Source organism: Cryptomeria japonica, chromosome 1 (assembly GCF_030272615.1).
Source record: "Cryptomeria japonica chromosome 1, Sugi_1.0, whole genome shotgun sequence".
In the NCBI taxonomy this organism is placed as follows: Eukaryota; Viridiplantae; Streptophyta; class Pinopsida; order Cupressales; family Cupressaceae; genus Cryptomeria; species Cryptomeria japonica.
The window spans coordinates 593,339,494-593,349,068 of NC_081405.1; positions in this window are offsets into that span (position 1 = coordinate 593,339,494).

The following is a 9,575-nucleotide window of genomic DNA, read 5'->3' on the forward strand; positions in this document are numbered from 1 at the left end:
CACCTCGCAGTGTATTTCATCGAGAATCTTTCACCCAGGTAAACAATTTATCTTTAATGTTGTTATTAAATAATATAGGCAGTTTTGGCGATTAATCAATATACTTTGTTTTATTTTCAGATGTTGACATCAGAGACTCCTCCTCCTGTCCACGCGTCAATGGAGTGTGGTGTTGTTGTAGCAGTAGCAAGTTCAACTGCTTTAACAAAAGTATGAGACATATTTGTAAATTTAGTAAATTTAGCATTACATTTGTTATCTTAATAATATGTTATTGAAAATTTTAATGACACTTGTATTTAGTTTAATTTATATTGTGATGCTTACAAGAGGGGCTTGCCACCCCAGATCATGAATGTGCACCTGTTGTGGATGAACATCATGATTATTTGTATGCGGTAAGTGACTATTCTACTATATGTCATTCTAAAATTCAATTTTTGTATATGCTAACATCATTCTTTTCATTGTATTAGGTGGAGTTACAAAAAAGTTTAGAGAGGAGGTCAAGTGGACGTACTCAAAAGACACCTACATCATATACATCTCCATCCCCTTGACAGGAAAAGATATCTCGTGATCTGTTTCCTTCCCCTAGAGGGAAATGAATAGAATAGAGTCCTATGTTGTATGCCTATATGACAATTTTGAACATATGTTCTGTATTACGAATATGTGACATTCTATCTCCATATGGCTTTTGGCAAGCTCCTATTTGACTTTATTGGATACCATGTTGTATGCCTATATGGCAAATTTGAACATATGTTTTGTATTGCGAATATATGACATTCTATGTCCATATGGCTTTAGGCAAGCCCCTATTTGACTTTATTGGATATCATGTTGTATGCCTTTATAGCAATTTTGAACATATGTTTTGTTTTATGGATATGTGAAATTCTATGTCCATATGGCTTTTGGCAAGCCTATTTATTTGTATTGGATATATTTGATAGTTTTAACGGTATACAATGTTGCATGGATTTGTAGCTTTTTGGTTAATGCAAATCATTTATCATGGTTATCCATAATTGCAGTACAAATGATTAAATGAATAATTGCACAAAGTCTATTGTTACTTAAGCTTTGAACCTAAATATGTGTTTGTAATCCAAGACACAAGCTTATGGAGATCAACACAAATTCAATAGTTATAGTCGAAATAAGACTATATAAAGGAAACATGGAAAGAACCAAAATTAGACAATGTAAGACACCATTGTACCAATACCCATTCTAAAAAAAATGCATAGCCCATAAACTTATATTCATCTAATGCATGCACTTAGGTGATTTCACTGCCAAGGTGTGGCCCGCAATGATCGGGCAAGTTGGAGAGCAAAAAAAGGCATTCCTAGCGTAATCCCAGCCACCCTGATGCATAGGAGTTGATGGTTCGGTGCCACGATGAGCGGATTGAAAGATGGGGCATTGTGTAACTTTTCATTGAACTCATTCGACGCTTTTTGTTGCAACCGAGAAAGTGTCACCACGAGCAACTAGATCCGAGTCTACCGAAACCAAGAGAGGCTTTTTTAGAGTTCCATAACATGACCCTGTAGGATTAGACGACTTGTTCTAATGATTAACGGGCATTGAGAAATGCAATGCCGAATATTGACAACTTTGAGCAACTTGAGCACTTAGGCGATTTTACTGCTAGGATGTGGCCCGCAACAATCGGGTGAGTTGGAGAGAAAAAAGAAGGAATTCCTAGCATAAAACCAGCTACCCTGATGTGTATGAGCTAACGGTTTGGTACCGTGATGAGCAGATTGAAAGATGGGGCATTGTACAACTTTTCATTGAACTCATCTGATGCTTTTTGTCACAACCGAGAAAGTGTCATCACGAGCAACTGGATCCGAGTCTACCAAAACTGAGAGAGGCTTTTTTAGAGTGCCATAAAACGACCTCGTAGGATCAAAAATTGCATTCTTATGATTAATGGGCACTGAGAAACATGATGCTGAATATTGACAACTTTGAGCAACTTGAGCACTTAGGCAATTTCCCTGCTAGGGTGTGGCCCGCAACGATTGGGCAAGTTGGAGAGAAAAAATAAGGTGTTCCTAGTGTAAACCTAACCACCTCAACATGTACGAGCTGACAGTTTGGTGCCATCATGAGAGGATTAAAAGATGGGGCATTGTGCAACTTTTCATTGAACTCATCTTACGCTTTTTGTCGCAATCGAGAAAGTGTCACCACGAGCAACTAGATCCAAGTCTACCAAAACTGAGAGAGGCTTTTTTAGAGTGCCATAACATGACACTGTAGGATAAGATGACTCATTCTTATGATTAATGAGCACCGAGATACGCAATGCCGAATATTGACAACTTTGAGCAACTTAAGCACTTAGACGATTTCGCTGCCAGAGTGTGGCCCGCAATGATTGGGCGAGTTGGAGTGCAAAAAGAAGGCATTCCTAGTGTAAAAACAACCATCCTAATGTGTACAAGCTAACGGTTTGGTGCCACGATGAGTGGATTGAAAGATGGGGCATTGTGCAACTTTTCATTGAATTCATCTGACACTTTTTGTCGCAATCGAGAAAGTGTCACCACAAGCAACTGGATCCGAGTCTACCGAAACCAAGAGGATTTTTTAGAGTGCCATAACACAACCTCATAGGATTAGACAACTTGTTCTTATGATTAACGGGCGACAAGAAACACGATGCCTAATATTGACAACTTTGAGCAACTTGAGCACTTAGGCAATTTCGCTGCCAAGGTGTGGCCCGCAACGATCGGGCGAGTTGGAGAGAAAAAAGAAGTCATTCCTAGAGTAAACCCAGCCACCCCAATGCATATGAGCTGACGGTTTGATGCCACGATGAGTGGATTGAAAGATGGGGCATTGTGCAACTTTTCATTGAACTCATCTTACGGTTTTTGTCGCAATCGAGAAAGTGTCACCACGAGCAACTGGATCCAAGTCTATCAAAACTGAGAGGATTTTTTAGAGTGCCATAACATGACCCCGCAGGATTAGATGGCTTGTTCTTATGATTAACAAGTGCTGAGAAACACGATGTCGAATATTGACAACTTTGAGCAACTTGAGCACTTAGGCGATTTCGCTGCTAGGGTGTGGCCCACAATGATCAGGTGAGTTGGAGAGAAAAAATAAGGCATTCCTATAATAAACCTAGCCACCCCAATGCGTAGGAGCTGACGGTTCGGTGCTGCGATGAGCAGATTGAAAGATGGGGCATTGTGCAACTTTTCATTGAACTCATTTGACATTTTTTGTCGCAACCGAGAAAGTGTCGCCATGAGCAACTGGATCCGAGTCTACCAAAATTGAGAGAGGTTTTTTTAGAGTGCCATAACATGACCCCACAAAATTACATGAATCATGCTTATGATTAATGAGCACAGAGAAACATGATGCCGAATATTGACAACTTTGAGCAACTTGAGCACTTAGGTGAATTCGCTGCCAGGGTGTGGCCCGCAAACATCAGGTGAGTTGGAGAGAAAAAAAAAAGGCATTCATCATGTAAACCCAACCACCCTGATGCGTACAAGTTGATGGTTTGGTGCTGCGATGAGCGGATTGAAAGATGGGGCATTGTGCAACTTTTCATTGAATTTATCTAACGCTTTTTGTTGCAACGGAGAAAGTGTTGCCATGAGCAACTGCATCTGAGTCTACTGAAACCAAGAGAGGATTTTTTAGAGTGCCATAACATGATCCTATAGGATCAGATGAATCATTCTTACATGTCACTAACATTGAGAAAAACCATGCCAAATTTTGACAATTTTTCACTCTTTGAGCGATTGACAACAAATGAGCAATTTTTACATCTTTTACCATATTAGCAGGGTATACTTCACGAAATGATCCCATGTGATCTCTAATGGTCCAAAATGAAATTATTTACATAAAATCACATTAAAAAAGACAAAAACACAATTTTTTATATTACAATGCCCCGAGTAGTAAAAAATACAAGTCATGTACATATATCGAAATAAGATTGATATTACAATTTTTTACATTTACATTTAATCCAATGAACCATCTAGATCTTCTCTACTCTTTATTGTGTCTAGTATGGCCTCATGGTAAGACTCATGAACCTTCCATAGTTTCTTTTTTAGTGGTCTACCCCCATATCTAATGAAATGAACATTTGAAGCTACAAGAAGGTTAGAATACTGAAGAATCTTCCTATGTGTCTCGAAGTCCTTGAACAACCACAAGTTAGACTTCTTCACTGGGTACCTTCTAAGCCATGTACTAGTAACAACTACTGATCTTGTGGGGTACTCAATATTTTCTCCATCTACCACAAGGCCATCCAATTTCATTTTTGTGTCCACACAACGACACAAGTAATAATCTGTTCCTTCTTCATTGTCTTCAGCTGCAATTACTGCATAAACATGCCCTACAATGATAAATTGAGAAGAATTTAGCAAACAACTAAGGTAAAATATTAAAGTACAAAAAATTGCATGTGGATAATTTACCTGGTTTGACTAAATCTGACACATGGTCAAAGTCAATTGATTCTTCCATCTGTGTGAGTTGTAGCGCACTCAGAGGTCGGTATGTCTCAAGTGGGATTAGAGGCCTCATACACCATTCGTCCTCCCACTCCTTTGACTCACACTCATTATAGGCACCATCTCTACATGAAGAACAATAACATGCCATTCGCCGCATATGGATAGTCCATGAACCTGCATTAAAGATTTTGAAAGAGTGTAGCTCACTCGATCCTGTTAATGTACAACAATCTTCTAATTTTGCAATGTTAGTATCATCTACCAACCAAAAAAATCTGCAAACTGAAGGCTTACCTTGATAGCTAGACCAATTGTACCATTGCACCACTGAACAATTGATTTTGCATCTTTCAAGTTTTCAATCCCTTTGTACTTTAACTCTTCTCGTGCTAAAGCTCTTTTAATACATGCTCCTGCACCATCATGCTCCCCTTTTCCATGCCCAGCCTTAGAGAAATTCCACATATGTTGAATAGCAGTCAACTTATGCATCCTGCTCAACTAATAAAACATCTAAGAGTTCTTAAATTGCGATGCACAATTATCTGACCATATGACATGTTGATGAAATGATATGCCTCGAGTAGCCAAATCATCATAGAATATCTAAAAACAACCTTGCACAAACTTTGTAGAGTGTGAGTGATCATCACTGATGTAAAAATGATACTCCCTCAATATCTTCCTATCCTCTTCCACACTATCATGTGCATGAATGAATGCTATATGCACAAATATAGCAACTTGTGTGGAGTTGTAATATTGTGATTGCACCTCATTCTGTGGTTGTAGTGTGTAGTTCTCTGCAAAGTCAACAATTGAAACGATTGTATGAAGTGGAAATGTGTCATTGCATAACTTAAATTGCGAGTCCAACCAACGAGCTCGATGGTTATGCCTTGCATACTCATACACTATATTCTCATGAAATATGCCCATAAATGGATACACTGGAATCTTCTCACTAACCAATTCACACCATTTCGCTTCTTTTCCATCTCTTAGCATGTAGGCCACTGTCTTATATTTTCCAAATTCTTCTAATTCATTACCAATTTCCTGTCCAATATCCATATGTTGACAAATTTGTAAATGTCACAATCCACCACAATCAACACATGTGCCATCCAAGCAGCACTTATTGTAATATACTTGACCATCTACTCTTTCATATAAGATGCTAGATATGAATTCCCTTGAAGATGTCGATGGACCATTTATGTTGCATTCCTGCAAAACATTGTTAGCATGCAAATCTATACATATTTGTTGATAAACATCATAATGGTTAGAAAATTCAATATGTACTCTACAACAACAAGTTGTGTGTGTGTGATTTATTTTGACATAAAAAGGCTTTACCATTTCAAAGAATCTTTGACTAATTTTTATTTGAGGATACAAACGTTGAAACTTGGCAAAAAATTGTGTTTGAGTCATATCCAAAAAATGTTTCAGATGTGGATCACAGATTTTACTACCAATCCTCCTTCTTACAACATCTCTTTGATTTGGAGAGACCCTTGTGTTATTCTTCCAAAAATCTTCAATTAGGGATCTCAAGGCTTCAACAATTGCTTTATCTTTCCATGGTAATCTATCGGAAAATGCCCATAACTCATTGTTATATGGATTCTCCGCTCTTTGTTGCCTTCCCATAGCTCTCATTAGAGTTTGTCTACTTATCTTCAATTGTTTATTTGTCTTTCTAAGGAGGCGAGCTTCTTAGTTTGAGTGCTTACAATTGTTGATGTAATGACACGTCGTGTGGCATTACTATCTTTTGTGCCTGAGTTAGAATCAACAGTATCATATGCATTCATTAGATTCTTCACAATAGATTTGTCGCTTGATTCAATCGATGTTCTTAGCCCAAGAATCTTCATTATGGGCCTAAATTTCAGGTTTCTCATCATTTCAACAAATAGTTGACATCTTCCTGTCTCATTTAAAGGCTCAAAAAATATTTTCAATATCCGGTTAGCATGTCTTTGACAAGTACGCTTTGGAATCTTGTCAACCATTGGTTTCAAAACATTAGCATCAATATCAATCAAATACTTAGGCTTTCTATGCAAAACTCTAGGAGGTGTTCTCAAACTTTGAGTTACCTCAAGATTAGGAATGTCAACAACATTAGGGATAGGTGGCATACCTTTAACTAGAGATGAAAATGATGACATACCTTGAAATTGAGGTGTACAAGATGGTGTAGCTCCAATACTTTATGTCAGTCATGAAGTACTTGCAATGTCAAATGTCATAGAGGGAGTGCATTCAATATGAGATGTTGCAGACACCAATGGTGTACCAATAAGAGATGGTTTGCCTTCAACTTGAGATGTAAGAGATGAGGTGCCTTCAACTTGAATTGTGGTAGACATGATCTCAATCTCGGGATTCAATTGTCTCATTGCACGAAGGTTTTGCATCTGTTTCCTTTGTGTGGTGAATTTTGTCTCTCTCTTAGATTGGATGGATATTTAATGTTCCTCTTCAATTGACACCTCTTCAATTGGCACCTCTTCTTCTATGGTATTCAATTTCCTTTGTTCATGAAGTTTCTTCATTGCTTCTCTTTTTTTTGCATTCTTAGCTTCACGCTCTTTTGGTGTTACATTTTTTTGTCGTTTCCTCAACATGATGATGATTTCTACTTGTACATGCACATAAAAGAGAATAAAGTGAATTCATAAAGAGATTTCAAGAGGCATAAGGGGAAGTCCTAATGGATCTATGACTATCATAATTATGTTAGGACATTCCTAATGCATCTATGACTGTCCTAATTATGCATCTGTTAAAATGGATATATGAAATTGAAATTATTTCATGTATTGATTTTTAAAATTATTTCATAAGATCTTAAAAAGGATGTATGAAATTGCAAATTTTTTTTTAAACCACTAAACAAATAATTTTCTTATGCAACTTCCTTCAAATGCATTGTTAAATGTAATGTAAATCTAATAGGATTATAATCAATTTTGACTCACACTTTTATTCTAACATTTAAACAAAATAACACTTAATAAGTATTTGAATTCTAAAAATAATAAAATATTACCTCAATTATTCAAATTTGATAAAAAAAACTATGTTCATCCTCTTTGACATTGCCAAATGAAAAAAAAGGTGGTGGAGAGCTAATGGAATGTATAAAATAACCTTGCATAAAATGTCAACACCATGCAAAAAGCATTTTTTTGTCTAATCATGCGTAGAAAGAAGACAAAATGAGAGAATGTGGGCTTTGATCACGGGTCAAGGGTCCCATATAACCATTTTTTAGTGCAGCTCATTTGGCTAGCGCTAGCCAAATGACTTCCATTGAAATTTTTTAACCTTTGATAAATTTCTACTCTATACCCTATAACCTTTTTTTAGTCCAGCTCATTTGGCTAGCAACAAAATATGGCACTAGCCAATTGTCTTCCATTGAATTTTTTTAAACTTTGATAAATTTCTACTCTATACCCTATAATCTATACTCTATACCCTATAGTTTGATAGCCACAACCATAAAAATTAAACCATTTCAAACCCATAACAAATACCCTAGATCGTATGACCAAATATGCTAAATCCTTGACCCTAGACAATAACCATAGACACTATAACCCAATATGCTAAACTATATGGTGTTCTAAGAGGTCACATGGTGTCATAAGGGGTCATATGGTGTCCTATGACCCCTTAGGACACCATATGACCCCTTAGGACACAATATGGTGTCGTTATGGGTCGTATGGTGTCATAAGGGGTCATATGGTATCCTATGACCCCTTAAGACACCATATGACCCCTTAGGACACAATATGGTGTCGTTATGGGTCGTATGGTGTCGTATGGGGTCATAGGACACCATATGACCCCTCAGGTGTCGTTAGGGATCATATTGTGTTTTAATGGGTCATATGGTGTGTTATGACCCCTTAAGGCACCATATGACCCCTTAGGACACAATATGGTGTCGTTATGGGTCGTATGGTGTCATAAGGGGTCATTTGGTATCCTATGACCCCTTAGGACACCATATGATCCCTTAGGACATAAGATGTTGTCGTTATCGATCGTATGGTGTCGTAAGGGGTCATATGGTGTCCTATGACCCCTTAGGACACAATATGGTGTCGTTATGGGTCGTATGGTGTCATAAGGGGTCATATGGTATCCTATGACCCCTTAGGACACCATATGACCCCTTAGGACACAATATGGTGTCGTTATGGGTCGTATGGTGTCCTATGACCCCTTAGGACACAATACGGTGTCGTTATGGGTCATATAGTGTCGCAAGGGTTCATATGGTATTCTATGACCCCTTAGGACACCATATGACCCCTTAGGACACAATATGGTGTCGTATGGTGTTCTAAGGGGTCATATGGTATCCTATGACCCCTTAGGACACCATATGCCCCTTAGGACATAATATGGTGTCGTTATGGGTCATATGGTGTCGTTATGGGTCGTATGGTGTCATAAGGGGTCATATGGTGTCCTATGCCATATGACCCCTTAGAACACCATATGACCCCTTAGGACACAATATTGTGTCGTTATGGGTCATATGGACACCTAAGGGGTCATATGGTGTTCTATGGGGCCATAGGACACCATATGACCCCTTAGGTGTCGTTAGGCATCATATTGTGTCTTAACGGGTCATATTATGACCCCTTAGGAAACAATATGGTGTCGTTATGGGTCGTATGGTGTCCTAAGGGGTCATATGGTGTCCTATGTCCCCTTAGAACACCATATGACCCCTTAGGACACTATATGACCCCTTAAGACACTATATGACCCCTTAAGACACAATATGGTGTCGTTATGGGTCGTATGGTGTCCTAAGGGGTCATATGGTGTCCTTTGTGGCCATAGGACACCATATGAACCCTTAGGTGTCGTTAGGGATCATATTGTGTCTTAACGGGTCATATGGTGTGTTATGACCCCTTAAGACACCATATGACCCCTTAGGACACAATATGGTATCGTTATGGGTCATATGGTGTCGTAGCGGGTCATATGGTGTCC